Raw genomic sequence first — 15,966 nt, 5'->3', positions numbered from 1 at the left:
CGTGCACTAGCAGATGTGGCACTAGCAGATGTGGAACTAGCAGACGTGGCACTAGCAGATGTGCTGTTAGAGGATTTATGTTTTATAAAACAAAAGTAACTAATCATTCCATTTATAAAATTTCATGAACTATAGAACTTTTGGAGCCCTGGTGGCACAGCGGTTAAGAGCTCAGGCTGCTAACCAAAAGACTGGCAGTTCGAATCCACCAGCTCCTCCTTGGAAACCCTGTGGGGCAGTTCTACTCTGTCCTGTAAGGTTGCTATGAGTCAGAATCGACTCGATAGCAATGGGGTTTTTTTGTTTTTTACAACAACATAATAATTTAAAGTGCTTAAATGTGTAAGAAATGAGTTTCTGTCACGTACGCTCTTCTTTAGTCTTAAGTATCTTAGACAATTAGGAAGAAACGGGCTACATATAGTGTCTTCTTTGCATACTTATTATCTGAGGGTTATCAAAATCCTGCACAGAGGAAGAGATTCTCTTCCTCCAGCCCTATAAGCTTCTAGGCAGCCTGGTGATGTCTTCCACTCAAGTTAAACCAGGGTAGAGTTGCCAGATAAAATACAGGATGCCCAGCTGAATTTGAATTTCAGATAAACAACATTTTTTATAGGTATGTCCCAAACACTTCATGAAACACAATTATGCTAAAAAATTATTTGTTATACTAAATCATTTTTCTGCTAATTCTGGGAACTCTAAACCAAGGGTGCTCACAGGCTCCCCCATAGATTTCAGCATGAATGAAGCTAACAGGGGAGCGCTACTCCTGCTCCAGATCTGTACTGTCTACTACAGTAGCCACTAGCTCCATGTGCCGCTGAGCACTTGAAACGTGGCTTGTCCAATGCAAGATGTGCTGTAAGTGTGAAACACACACCAGATTTCGAACACTTGGTATGAAAAAATGAAAAGTATCTCAAACAATTTTTTTATTAATTACACATTAATATTTGGGGTATGTTAAGTGAAATGTTACTAAAATTAATTTTATCTGTTTCTGTTTACTTTTTTAATGTAACTACTAGAAAACTTAAAATCACGTATGTAGTTTGTATTTGTAGCTCATATGATAGTTCTATCGGACAATGCTTGTCTAGATGGCTCCAAGGTGAGGGATGAGCTAGAATGTCCTTCTTCTTCCCCTAAAAAAGTCAATATTGGTAATACAGGCTGCCTCCCTCACCTCCATCTAGCTACTGGAATAGGCAGGGAGCATGATCACACCAAGGAAACTAAATTTCTAGTAAGGACTGCATACATGGACTGGTTATGGCCACTTTAAACAAAACAAAACAAAAAACATAGCATCCAATACTAGTGAAAGAAAAATCAGAAATCCGAAATTTGACAAATAACTCTTAAATAATTCAAAAGAATAAATGAACATTAGTATGTACATATGTATTTGAATATGTTTATATAAAAATAAAATATCCTCCCAGATCCTAGTTTCAATGGAAGATTTACTCTGTCCCATTATATTGGGTTTTCACTCCTACATATTATCAAAATCACGTAACAAGTAATTTATTTTGTTGCCTAATATGAATTACGGTGATACAAGATATTAATAAGAACCGTTGGGACAAGGTCTTATTTTGGATAGTTCAGATACAGAAGGCAAGATCTTAGTGGTCTCCATTTCATATACATACACTACATATCTGAAATGAAGATACTTGTTCCAGAAGGGTGGATTAACTTTTTTTTTTTCCAAATTTTGTTGCCCTTATTTTCTTAGGCCAAGGTTCTTTTTAAAAAGGGGGAAGTGGGGAGGGTAGGAATCTTTTTAGATTAAAAACAGTTCAGTTATAATAGAGCTTTAGTTTTGGCAGGAATAACAACCTACTCAGTTACTCTGACATCCCACCTTACAATTGTAGTAGCTTTTTGGTTTTAATTCAAATGTTTTTCTCAACTGTCCCCAAGAGTTAATCATTTGTTCATTCTATTCTGTGCTATTGTGAAGGCTAAAAATCCTTAAAATGCTCTCACAAATAAAAATCCTTAGAAAAACTGTATACACAGATTATCTCTAAACACTCAGTAATCTCTATTTTTTCCATGATAAAACTTGTATTACATCTACTTTGAAGACTGAAATCTTTAAAATTTTCCCATAGCAAGACTAGCTATAACTCTTTTAACTATTTGCCCACAAAAAGTAAATTGGTTCTTAAAGTTTTTTCAAATAAAGTCTAAGCTGTAATTTTTTTCTCATTCTAACAGCAAACACAAAGGATTTTTTCCCTCCTTAGTAACTTTTATTATACAGATACAGGAAGAACAATGGTTTCAAAAAGACAACAAAATTTGTCATATCAAAGATAGGGTTGCCAATACAAAAATCAGCAAATTTTTCCTAAACTGAATTATCTATGAGAAGTTCACATCTTGTAGAACTAAAGTGTCCAAATCACTTAAAGAACTTTAAGAAAAAAAGATGACTATAACTGGAAATGAATAGATTTAACTTCATTAGCACTTTAAATCTTCATTGTCAATGCCGTAAGATCCTGGGGATTACAATCTGAAATGTTTTGTTAGACATTAAGTCTTTTGGTGGTTGTCAAAGTTATTCTTATCTAATAGTGACCTACTTCTAATCTTGATTGTATTTTCAATATTAGCATGCTTCCAATCTTCTCCATAATCAAGGAATGATACTCAAATGTCATTTTACTTAGGATTGGTCATTTTGAGAAGTGTTAATAAATTGTGCAAGAGAACAGTAAGGTTTTCTGATGGTAGAGTTTGGACGTAAAGCTAAGGCATTAATTTATATATCTTTCAAAATTTTCCCTAGTAGAACTAATGCATATATTCCTCATTTCCTTAAGATGGGGAAAAGTTGCAAAAAAAGGTTGCTGATTTTAAATGAGATTTTTTTCAATCAGGACCTGATATAAGAAATGTTGTGATCATATACCTTTCAAAGATTAAGAAGGCCTTTGCTTCCATACTTTCTGAAGCTCAACACAGATTACAAATAGCCTGATGGACTTTACTTGAAGTAAAGGTATGAGACAAAACTTCAAAACGATCAAGAAAAGCAATCTTTAAAGCTAGTTATATCAATTAAGCTATAACGTCACAAGACCATTTTAATGTTGTCTTTGCCTCAAAATTCTTGAATGCAAATTTCAAGGCATCCAAGAAGAATTCTTGATGAGGAATCAAATACAACAGTTACTAAATGATTTAGATGCAGACTAAACTGGAAGACAAGTTTTATGACAACTGGGATTTTTAAAAGTAAACCCAAACAAAACAACAAAAAATGTCCATACATCTCTAGGATGTGCTTCACTTCCCCAAAATTAAAATCACCTCTTGATGAATATGTGTGATCTGACCACAAGTGGCTGCCTGGGCCACCCTTCTGTGAGAAAGTCTGATGGTCTCAAATCCTCAGTGGAGCATTCCAAAACCAGTCCTGTTAGGAGCTTGGGCCCATGAGTGTGCATTCACTACACAGTGCTTACCTCTAGAGAACAAGGTGGTTGACACAAACTGATCAAGTTCTCACACCCCACACCTCCAAGAACACTGAAAAAGACCTGCAGATCTTTCTTGGTGCAGGAGGGACCTCTTTCTAATCTTCTTATGGTGGAAGTTTAAGATTTTCCTGAAGAAGGAGAGAAGAGTAAAAGATTATGCTGAGACTGTACCTACTGGAAAGCTTATCCTTCCATATTATAAAATTCAGGTCATAAAGAACTTAGATAAAACCAAGAATATTCCAAAAATCACTTTCTTCTTTCAAAAAAAATTATCTTTCCTAAAGAATACTGCATCTTTCAACTTAATTTCTTAAAACCCCAAACCTTAAGTTACTAGCTCAATTTCTTCTCCCATCACTGAACTAACTGGAAAGCTGAGAAAAATATGGAAAAATTTTGGGTTACCAAATGATTACAGTTGTAAATTCCATTAAAAAAAAACTAGCACAGCCAAACTCATTGAAAAGCAATGAGGCACTTGCCTGACAACTAACAAAAGAGTGGAGCCCTGGTGGTGCAATGGTTAAGTGCTTACCAAAAAGTTGGCAGTTTGAATGCACTAGGCACTCCTTGGAAACCCTAACAGGCAGTTCTACTCTGTCCTACAGGGTCACTATGAGTCAGAATCGACTTGATGGCATTTTATATTTCCAAATAATTTATGTATTTCCAAATTATTACAATATTAAATTATTACAATATATTACAATTATATTTCCAAATAATTACATGTTGTCTGACAACTAACAGAAAAGTAGCCCTCTGAGTTGGGTTAAATGGCACAAAATCAAATACTAGGCAAATTACTAGACTGTAAGCTCCGTGCAGAAAGGGATTTTTGCCTTTTTTTTTTTTTTTTAAACACTGCTTATCTGTACAGCCTGCCAGTTCCTGGCAAATAGTAAGCACTAAAAAAAAAACTTTTTTTGATGAATAGAATGAATATTAACCAATTAGTAAGTATTCTCAAGGGTGAAACCTGGATAAAATGAAGCAATTATAATCCTAAAAATGTTCTGAGAGGTTAGAAAATGGGTTATATAAAAATGTTAACAATATCAACCTTTAATCACATATTAATAACAAGAATACAATGTTTAAAAATGTTATATCTTAAAATATTTAGATGTTATTTAATTGCTATAAATATATTATTGCAACCCAAACTCCTTAAAAGGAATGGAATAATTTGTTAAGAGCAAGCAATCACACGCTGTACTTTAAAATATATTGTTATGTTGCTGTTAGTTGCTGTTGAGTCGATTCCGACTCATGGCAACCCCGTGTGTGCAGAGTAGAACTGCTCCATAGGGTTTTCAAGGCTGCGACCTTTCGGAAGCAGATGACCAGGCCTGTCTTCCAAGACACTGTGGGTGGATTCGATTTGCCAACCTTCTGGTTAGTTGCTGAGTGCTTACCATCTATCAAATATAAGAACATAAATTTGGACAGAAAGTAGCAGTACTTCAGTACTCATTATTTTTCATCTCTTGGAAAGTAGGTCAGTATAAAACAAGTGATAAAACGGTTATCTATATCTATAATTCTGCCTAAACAAATCACTACCAAACTGTGAAGATGAAATCAGAAGATGCTTTTCTGTCTGATTTCATATATATTTTAAGTAAATATGTACATCTTGTTCAATCTTAAAAGGAACAGAATTTAAATAGGAAATGGTGAACTATATATTCATTTATCTGTCTGTAACTTACAAACTGTTATTAAAAACTAAAACTGATTTTCTTCAAGTGTTTTCTCAACTCTTTCGAACTTTAAAAAATTCGGAGGAAAAAGATGCTGGAACCAATAACAGATAAACCTACTATAATGATAAAGGACAGAAAGTGTATAATTATTTTTAAGTATGATATATAAGACCACTAGAATCAGAAGAAACAACAACTATTATAAAATACTTCATTTAGTTTGACCCCAAATTCCACAAACATGCAATCAGTTCTCAAAACGCACTGGACAGTGCATTTGGGGCATTTTATTCACAGTACATCGTCGTTGTGTGCCATCCAGTCAATTCCAACTCACAGAGACCCAACGTGACGGAGTAGAATGTATAGCCAAAAACCAAAATAAAGAAACAAGCAGTAAATCAATAATTGGTTTACCTTTGTATCATCAAAATAATGCTTCAATTGATAGATTATGCTTTAATTATATCAGTAAAATGCTTTCCACATTTCACAAATAGTTTAATATCTTGCTTTTCATATCAGGAAATCAGACTTAAAGGTGCCAGGAAGAGAGTTTAAAACAAAACTTTAGGTTAAAGAATTTAAGTGTTCACAACAGCTAATATTTTAAAACAATTTTCGTGTTTTGAAAATCTTGGAAGCTTTTGAACCTAATTTTGGGGTGAAGGAGTAAAAAACAGTTACAAAGAAACTAAGTGCAGCAACATGCCACGAGGAGCTAAAGGGCAGTAAAGGGCAATACAAAGGTGGAGATCCTGAGGTGAGGAGAGGACTCCGCTGCTGGCTGAGTCTACCACACCAAGGACGGTGAAAAAGGGAACAAGTTCCCGGGGCAGTGGAACCAGCAATGAACTCCTTGAAAGTCCTTATTCACACTGGTGGATGATGGAGATAGATATGTACATGTAGATATATATCTACATATATAGAAGTACATATATATATATATAATATAATATCTATATATATTTGCCTCATTTCCACTGTCAGGAGGGATGAAGTCTATGAAGTTTACCATATTCAGAGCTTCAGGGTTCCATTTTTAATTTCGTTTGCAAGTACAGATCATTTCGCCATACGAACAACTCATTTGATGTGCCCTACAAAAACGCCCTAAATCTATCTTCTTTCATCCTGACCAATGTTTCTCATACTGTAGTGAAGGACTGCTTTTTTCCCGAAACCCATCCTGGACCTGCACGCAGCTTTGACAACAACCAGACTGGTCTACTCTTCAACAAGATGAGTCCATGGATCACGTGCTTGGATTACACAGCAATACGGCATTGCTATAAAAGTTCCTAAACCAGTATAGAAATTGAGAGGAAAATAGTCATGGACTGGTAACACACCAACACCAGTTCACAGACCCCATTTTAAGGAGCACTGATCTAGGTTATAAGCCTAAGACCTTATGATACTATACCGCTTCAGTTTTTACTGAATCCAATTTCCAGTTTTAATTCACCTGTGCCCTTTGAAATTACTGACTAATGAATCATCAACGGTTTGCTCAGTGTATTTCTGGACCGCGCTGCAGAAAGGGCAGGACGGTTCTTTCTGCAGTGCTGCCCGGTAGCGCTTTTTCCGACACTGGAAATGTCCTCTCTCTTCTTTGTCCAAAGTGGTAAACGTTAGCCACATGTGGCTATTGAGCCGAGTGTGACTGAGGAACTAAATTTTTAATTTAAATTTAACTGAAATTAATTCAAATGGGAACTGTCACATGGAGCTAGTGGCTACCACAATGAACAGTACAGTGCTGAAATGTATCATTTTCCCTCATCTTTTAAAATGTAGCACTTAGAAAAAGATCACCCATGTCCTTTGATCCTAAAACAAATATTTTAATTGTACATATCACTTTCCACACGTACATACAGGTATATACACACTTGTGATCATGGCACGTATATTTAATATTTTATTTTTCCTTACACCAAAAGTTTCCTCCTATTTCCATAGCTGCACTGTCCAATACTACAGCCACTAGCTCCATGTATTTACATTTAGGTAATTAAAATTAAATAAAATTAAAAATTCAGTTCTTCAGTTTCCCTCACCATATTTCAACTGCTCAGTAGATACATACGTCTAATGGTGACTACATTGGACACCGAAAAATATAGATTACTTCCATCAACACAGAAAGTTCTACTGGACAGTGCTGTGTCTTCAAAAATAATCTTTTAAAGGCAATATATTTCATATTAATATTCTATAATTAGTCCCTAAATTGGTCATTTATATTATTATGATTTATACTTAGCAAAAAGAATTATTTCCTAATGATAAATTCCTAGAAATGAACTTTCTGAACATTACTGTGGCTCTAAGCTTGTCCTCTGCACTACTTTCCAAAAAAGGTTTGCTATCACTGCTTATCTTGCCAGTATTAATTTCTTAAAAAAAGTTAGCTCCTTTAATACAATGAAAAAAATAATATCTCATGGTTATTTTAATTTGTAATTTGTGGTTTAAGTACATGAGTAAATTTTCCTTCATTATTCATATTCATATAAGTCTCTTCATAGTCTTTTCTCCTTTCTACACTGGGATCCAGATGTCTCAAATTTGCTTAGTCTATAATAATATATAACTATTTCAACTACTATCACTCTCTTTGTAACTTTTGATACAGATATTTTCCAAATCTTCTGTGATCCTTTTAATTGTAATGTTTTAGTCTAACAAAATTTAGTTTATTATTATTCAAGTATATCACTTCTTTGGTGAGTTCTACTACTGCTTCAAATATGAGATGTGAAAATACTCTGTTCTCTTTGCTGCCTTTTCTTTTTAATTCCTATGGTTCTATAAGGTATGGATGAAACATTTTTTCATCTAATCAGTTGTGCTGTTATCCCACTGAATGCCACTAGCCCATATCATTGAATGAATATCCTTTATCTGGCTCCTCCTTTAGAATAGAATATTTTATCATATATTAAGTTGTTGTATGTAGATGGGACTAACTCCAGATTCCTCATAATGTTCCAATGGTCTATGCTGTACAATGCGGGGAAAAAGTTAGCTTTTCAGAATTCCTCTTAAGACAACTGTATTAACCTAGGAAAGCACGTGAGTAGAAGGGGGCATGAATGAACGTGGAGAGCAGTGTTTTGCAAAAAACGCTAGGAAAAGAATTTGCTGGCTGCATCATCTACACAGTGTCTAAACTCACAAAATGCTAACTTTTTGAAACTAGTCAAGGGCTGATTTCATATCTGTATTGAGACTGGCAGAAAACAGGGTGGCATATAAGCAGAGGCAGAGAAACATGAGGTCATACTTAAGAGACAGGATTTGCGTAAGTCACAGGCTGAAGGGCATGACTCTTGACTTTCACAGACCATGAAGTCAGAGGTTCAAGAAACATTTATACTTAAATCTCCAAGGGGCAGAGAGGTCTCCTTGAGTATCTGCATCACACATCTATTCCTGCATCATTACCACTGTTTTAGACACTGTAGCTTTAAAACGGTTCTGATATTTAGCAGGGCTAGACTCCCCCTCGTTGTAGAATCAGTGTAAAAATAAAACACTACAAACTTTAAAAAATTAAAAGAAACCTAAAAATCTATAAATTACTTATGATCAAATAATTCACCAATATTCTCATGATTCAGAAAGTTTCTTTTCATTTATCTGAATCTTAAAATTTTTTTCTAATATGTTTAGTAGGTCAAGCCTGTCTCTCAAATGTATTGATAAGTAGCATATTTTGTTTGTTACAATTCTGAGTAGAGTCTTTTTACATTAAAAAAAAGACTTGGCATAGAAATACAGTATTAAATTGTTTTTTTTAAGTGGTTTTAAAACTGTCTTAGATTTTCTAGGTAATTAATCACGTCATCTAAAAATGAGTATTTTGGTATTATTTTTTCATCAGGTTTTGATCATTAACAGTATTAAATAAAAACGGGGTTAGTGATAATTTTGAATAAATAATGAAATTATAATTGTTTCATTTCTGAATTTAAGTTTATGATTCTAGCAATATAAAATTATTCCCACTTATGCTACTGCTCTGTGAGGTGGTACTGTTCAGCTTGCTGACTTAATGAAGACTCCTATTCCCTGAAGCTCAACTTATCACCCAACCCTCTCACAAAATAGTCTATTTGACCAAGTAGAACCAGGAGAAGGTCCCCAACTCCTATACGACCAAGACACCTACTTCTGACTATACATAAAATCATTCCAATACTGACGGTATTTGTGAAAATCAAATAATAAATATCTTTATTCTATGAAAATCCTCACAATCACGTGGGTTCTCAATGTGCTATGGTGACCCTTGTACCACAAGTCACCCTTGGATATTAAACTAGGTATTTAAGACACCGTATTAAAAACACCAGGACTCTTTGGAAGATCAACTATTTCACAGACGCTAGGAAGGAGAAGGTGCAGAGAGGGGCATTTGCCCCCAGGTGCAAGTCCAAATGGGCACCAGATGAGGCCAGGGAATCAACCACCCCACGTAGGCGAATCCCACCCCCTCAGCAAGGCTGGATGGGTGGGGGGCACAAACTTAGAGATTGTCCCTGGGTGCTCTTCACCCTCGCCATGCCTCTGCTACTTCAGTGAACCAGAAAGCCATTGTTTATGAGGGAAATTTCTTCTTTATAAAAGAGTTTCCACTAATAAATCTGGAAGGAGTAGCCAATTTAAAAACGCATTATCTCGCAAACCCTAATGAAATAACTGATTCAGGCAACAATCAGCAATGGATGAAACCATCAGAAGAAAGAAAGGTTGATGGAGAACTCTCAATAGTGAGATCAGGCTGTCAGTCACCACCGACTAATTTTAAGATCGCTAAAAGTGTGGCAAGCAGATATATGCTTCCTGATGGGATGCGGTATGAAGGAATAGCTCCATGCAGGGAGTATTCCTGCCCACCCCCAACCTCATCTCCAAAACCAAAGCTGAACGTGAATCTAAGTCTTTTGAGCTAACTTGTCATTTTCAGAAAGTTTAGAGGCTAGAGAACCAAGTTAATGCGGAAGTCAACAGGAAAATCCAGAATAGGGGATACTCTACAGGATAGCTGAGCCAGTTTCTTCAGTAAGTTAATAAGTCCTGGGAAAAGGAAAGAAGAGAGGGAGGGAAGGAGAGGGAAAGAGAGGGGGAAAGGAGGGAAGGGGAGGGGAAGCAGAGGGAAGTAGACGGGAAGAGAGGGGAGGGAGCCATATAGGAGGTAAGTGGTGGGGAAGAAAAGACTGTTTAAATATAGAGCAGTCCTAACAACCAAATGCTGTATGTGGATCTTGTTTGGATTCTGAATGAGCAATCCAAACGGAAAATGACATTTTTGAGACAAAATCAGGAAAACCAAATACGGATATAGTATTAAACCAAAAAACCTGTTGTCATTGAGTCGATTCCAACTCATATTAGGTAATAAAAGGTAATTACTGTTAGTTTTATGGTTATATAAAAAATGTCTTTTTAAAAAGAGATAAATACCAAAGAATGTAGGAGTGAAAAGAATTGAGGTCTGAGATCTGCCTTAAAATAGCTGAGAAGAAAGCAGATGAAGCAAATGTGGCAAATTTTTGCTAATTGTTAAATCAGGGTGATAGGTATATGGGGGTTTATTATATATACTAGTTTCTTTTCTATATGTTTGAAATTTTTCGCCATTTTTTTTTTTTTAAATTCAAGACCCAGGGATATCAGCTAGCAAATTCTGTTCTAATATAAGTAAAAACAGAACTATCCTCTGTCACCCTACTATATACCAAACGTTCCCATCCAATACAAAGCAAGGATGCAAAATGCATGACAGTCTGTATGGTACATAGAAACGATGGAAAACAAGCTGCCACACGCAACTCCGCTACAGAGCAATGGCGGTCAGCCACTTACTGCCCCTCTTATAGAAAGCATTCGATAGCGTAAGGTGTCCACTAAGTCCTCTTACTTTCACAGTAATTAGTGAGGCCATTTTTGCTGGTTCCTTCCTTCACTTTTACTGTGTTAACACTTGCTCAATGATTTATATGCTTTTTCCTCATGACACCACAGTAGGCAAATCCTCCAAAGAAAAAGTTATTTTCTTTATGTTAGTTGTATTTTCTTATAAAGTTTAGTCTTCTTTCATAAGATTATCCTTGTCCCCAAAATGTTTACATTCAAAGCTCTTATAATATCCTAACATTTAAAACAGAGTAGCTCACAATATACACATTCTTAAATTTCTGTTAAGCCTATAAAAGGCATCTATTTTAATTCTTTGATTTATCTTTAAAACTATTCTGATTATAACTTTAATAGCATCTAGTAGTTTAACAGGCTTACCAATCAATTTCTAATGGTTCGCAGATTTAGACGGCAATGTTTACCCAACGTTCACTTGACTCTAGAATACAACAAACCTACCACAGCACAGACCTCTACAACACTAATCAACGGCTAGATAATATAGTAATGCTTCAATTAGCAGCTCCCATGACGACTGGCAAGTTCTAATTACTACTCCCTTCCTCTTCAGGAAGGAGCCCCGGTGGTGCAGTGGTTAAGCGCTCAGCTGCTAACTGAAAGGTCGTTGGTTCAAACCCACCAGCTGCTCTGCCGGAGAAAGATGTAGCAGTCTGCTTTCGTAAAGGTTACAGCCTTGGAAACCCTGTGGGGCAGTTCTACTATGTCCTATAGAGTTGCTATGAGTCAGATTCTACTTGAAGGCAAAGGGTCTGGTTTGGGTTTGGTTTCCTCTTCAGAAGAAGTGAATGATACTTAAGTGATTCAATGAGATCATCTGGTAAAGCAGACTCAAGCTGTGTACACACACACACACACACACACACACACCCCATATATATAAAAACCAGTTGCTGTGGAGTTGATTCCAACTCATGGCAACCCCATGCACGTCAGAGGAGAACTGTGCTCAATAATGGTCTTCAGCTGTTGGTTTTTCTGAAGTACACACACACACACTCATATATTATATATATAAATTAGTCATGTTTATTTTATTTCCTTTTTCTTAAAATGCTACAGTATACTTGTTAATGAATTAGTAGATTAATCTGAGAAATCATCTGACATTATTTGAAGAACTAGAAATTCCCTACAGTGTTACAAACGGCAGAGTTGGTTATGACTACTCTAGTTATTCAAAACTCATTTATAAAAAGTCCAAAGGTAGGAAAAGAAATAAAGTGGTACCTGTTGAAAATTTTTATTTGAAAAATAATTTTATGACTTTTGTTAATCTTAATTATCTAACAAAGAAATTGGTTTGAAAATTAGGCACACTAATGGAATTTTACATATCCCTTGTGAACTGAAGGAATGCTACATAACTTATGTGGGAATATCTGAGATATATTGAGGCAACTGAGATGCTAAGGTGGCCTCAGAAATTGAGTTAAGTTCATCTATTTAAGATCCTTCCATTTATTAGTGGCAGAGAAGGAACTAGATCTCAAACTTTCTGCTTCAAGTCCAAGTGTTCTTTTCATGGTTGTAGTCCCCACTGCGCATGGAGTCACCATGAATCAGGTGGATTCAGCAGCTAACAACAACAAGCCTGCCTAGGTCCTGTGTAGGGGGAAAGCGTAACTCTTTTAGGCTACTAGAACATTAGGATTAGCAAATGCCATATTGCTAATACGTTTTCAATAAACACTTGATTAATTCTATTAGAAGTAATTGTACTAGTGGTCATAGAACACCAAACTCAATAGTATGCAAATAATTTTCTCTCATTTAGCATTTTAAAATGCAAGAAATATTTCTGTACTGTGAACAGAAAGGAGACTAGGTTATAAAATATCTATTTTAAAATTTAATTCAAATACTTCATCTAAAATCAATTAGTTAAGATATTTATACTTGTGATGATCATTAAATTGAATTATTCCACAAACATTCTCTTTGTACATATGTAGACTTGAAAGTCCACAACTCAAGGAAAATGTCTAATTAAATTTCACCCTGAAATTGTTTCTTAACAATAAGAATTACTGGCAAAATTATTTACCTCTTAAAACATTTTGCTAGGGCATCAAACCAATAGATAAAAATGTCCATATAAAGATATTTTATTGACCTTAATTTTAAGAAAAAAAGCCTAAACTGTGTTTCTTCACAAATTATAAGAAATAGATAATGTAATACTATATGCCTATCTTAAGAGAGAAGAAAATTTGCTTTCTAATAATATAGGTAAAGTAACAGAAGTGCTACATAAACATAATGTAGACCTATTATAGGAAGGAATCCCTTGATGGGATTTCTGCAGGGAAAAAATACTTAATATCGACATCGCCATTTCTTTCCCACACTTATTCCACTTTGGTTTGGGTTTATCTTCCACGGGGTAAATAAGAACAGATCTTTGCCATACATTTTCTTAGAAGAGAAGGATCATTCCATGAAGCCTGGGATAGACTGAGTCTTGGTTTACTGCTGAGATAACCTTGATCGTAGACATGCAATCTATGGACGCCTTTGAGTGACTGCTCAACTGCTGCTAAACGAGTTCCAGAATGTGGGTGAGAATTTCACTGATAATCTGCTTAGCAGTAATAATGATAACAGCTCTTTGTATTGTAATGTATATAATTTTAGCACCTTTGACTATTTCTCTTGGTCTAACTTTGTGAATTAGGCATGACAATTTTGAGATGAGGAAATTATTATTATAATTGTTGCTGTTTTGGTTAATACGACAACATACGAAGCCCTTATGAGCACTTTCTATGTACTAGGTACTGTTTTAAGCATTTTATATATATCAAATAATTTCACTTTCTACAAGGAAGGTTATTCTTACTTCCATTCTACAGATGAGGAAACTGAAGCACAGAGAGGTTATACGACTTTTCTATGACCGGAAAGCTTGTAAGTGTCAGAGTTAATACTCAAACCTAACCAGTGTGACTCTAGAGACCAACTTCTTAACCACTACTATTTGAAATTTATTTATCTGTGATTAATGTACAATATACATAACAGTCACTGAGTTCTTCTGCTCATATTCACATTTTTGACACCTAGAAACTAAAGCACAAAATACGTAATAGCAAACAATTATAATGAGTGTTACTTTTACCTGCTTAGACCTATTTTAGTGGCATACAGAAAGGATAGCACCCGTACTTAGGTGGTTGATGGAAGCTTGAGAGAGTGTTCTAATGTAGGATTAAAATACTATAATACTCAAATATTATACTCAAACCATAGCTGAAAATAGAATGAGGTCCACAGTGAGGTAAACAAAAGTAGTTCCAATCTCCTTCCATGAATACACTTTCTTGTTAACGCAAAGAGCAGATGGACAAGATGGTTCCATAGCAGTTTCTTGGCTTAAATAAGCTATACGAATAACAAGACTGTTTCAATCTTTACTAATTTATAAGATCCATTCTCAAAGAATTTCTGTCCAATTTTCATGTCAAAATGAATAACCTCATTTCACAAGGAAAGTAAACTGCTAAAATTATTAGCATACTACAGATCACTTCTCATAAGGTATCCATCCCTAAGAAAGAGCTGCTTTGTTTTTATAATGTCACATGTCACTCTACTTTATACTAATTACTTGTGTAATGTCTACCTTTCCTGTCAGACTATAAACCAGGGGGTCACATCAATCTATTCAAGAGTATGTCCCAGTGCCTAGTGGAGTGGCCAATATATAGCAGGTTCTCAGTAAGAATTTACAGAATGAATGATTGGGATTTGCTCTTCTACCTCTTGTTTATTCAGTAAAGATCCCACCATAAACAGCAGCTTAATATTGCTAGTAATATCTATTTCATATATAATTTATATATTAATATCATGATGATTCTTATTACTACATGAATTTTTAAAGATATACTACAAATTCCTTCAAATAAATCATAGTGATTTATATCAGCAAAAATCCCTTCTTAAACTGTTAGACTCTTAAGTTTGACTTGATCTTGGGAGGCATCCCATTTTATTTTCCACATTAAAAGTTCTTTCTTATATTGAACTGAAAATATTTTTTCTGCCCACAGCCATAAACAATAGCTTTTATTAAAAATTTATTTTCTCATTCAAATTTCTAATTCCATGCCATTGTTAATCCTAATTTATGTCTTCTGACAGTAGTAGCTCCAACATTTAAAACAGTAGTCATTGTATTACATTCCAACATATATTTGTATGTGCATACAATCAGACACTCCATTATTTGCTATACTGAAAGGTAATATGGTTAAAAATTGATGACTATTAATAGACTTTTGTTTGCTTAGAAACAAAAGTAATTTTTAATTCACTTCAGTAAAAGAAACGCTACGGACCACCCTCCACCAGGGGTACTTACATATCTACGTGTTTTTAGTATCTTCGAGTGGCTAAACGCCTAATGTTCCACTTGACATCATGGACTAATCAAAGCTAACTGCACAGCATCATAACAAAAACAAAAATCCAGTGCCACTGAGTTGATTCCGACTCATTGTGATCTTATAGGACAGAGAAGAACTGCCCCAGAGGGTTTCCAAGGAGCAACTGGTGGATTCGAACTGCCGACCTTTTTGTTAGCAGCTGAGCTCTTAACACTGCGCCACCAGAGCTCCCTAGGACCAAAAGGAACTGTCAAGGAAAACTGAATGTCATGGACAATTACCCAGCAAGGAACATTTTCCTCAAGACACTCCTAGATGGAACATATGGGAGAGACACCGTCCTCCCAGCACTGACAAGAACTACCTGGAGCTGACCAGCTCTGGGTTGAGATCCTACAATCA

The 15,966-nt window shown here is 35.3% G+C and overlaps 1 protein-coding gene across 3 annotated transcripts in view; it reads right to left on the bottom strand.

Annotated features, from left to right (window-relative positions):
- Nucleotides 1–15,966, bottom strand: part of ZEB1 (zinc finger E-box binding homeobox 1) — a 213,161-nt gene that overhangs the window by 139,059 nt on the left and 58,136 nt on the right. For all 3 annotated transcript variants that reach the window (XM_023740605.1, XM_004386257.3, XM_023740606.1), the window contains one exon: nucleotides 3,495–3,637. The gene's annotated coding sequence lies outside the window, so the exon portion shown is untranslated. The remainder of the gene's footprint in view (nucleotides 1–3,494; nucleotides 3,638–15,966) is intronic.

The sequence above is a fragment of the Trichechus manatus genome, unplaced genomic scaffold (assembly GCF_000243295.1).
Source record: "Trichechus manatus latirostris isolate Lorelei unplaced genomic scaffold, TriManLat1.0 scaffold00160, whole genome shotgun sequence".
Lineage (NCBI taxonomy): Eukaryota > Metazoa > Chordata > Mammalia > Sirenia > Trichechidae > Trichechus > Trichechus manatus.
This window is presented reverse-complemented; position numbering and strand designations above follow the sequence as displayed.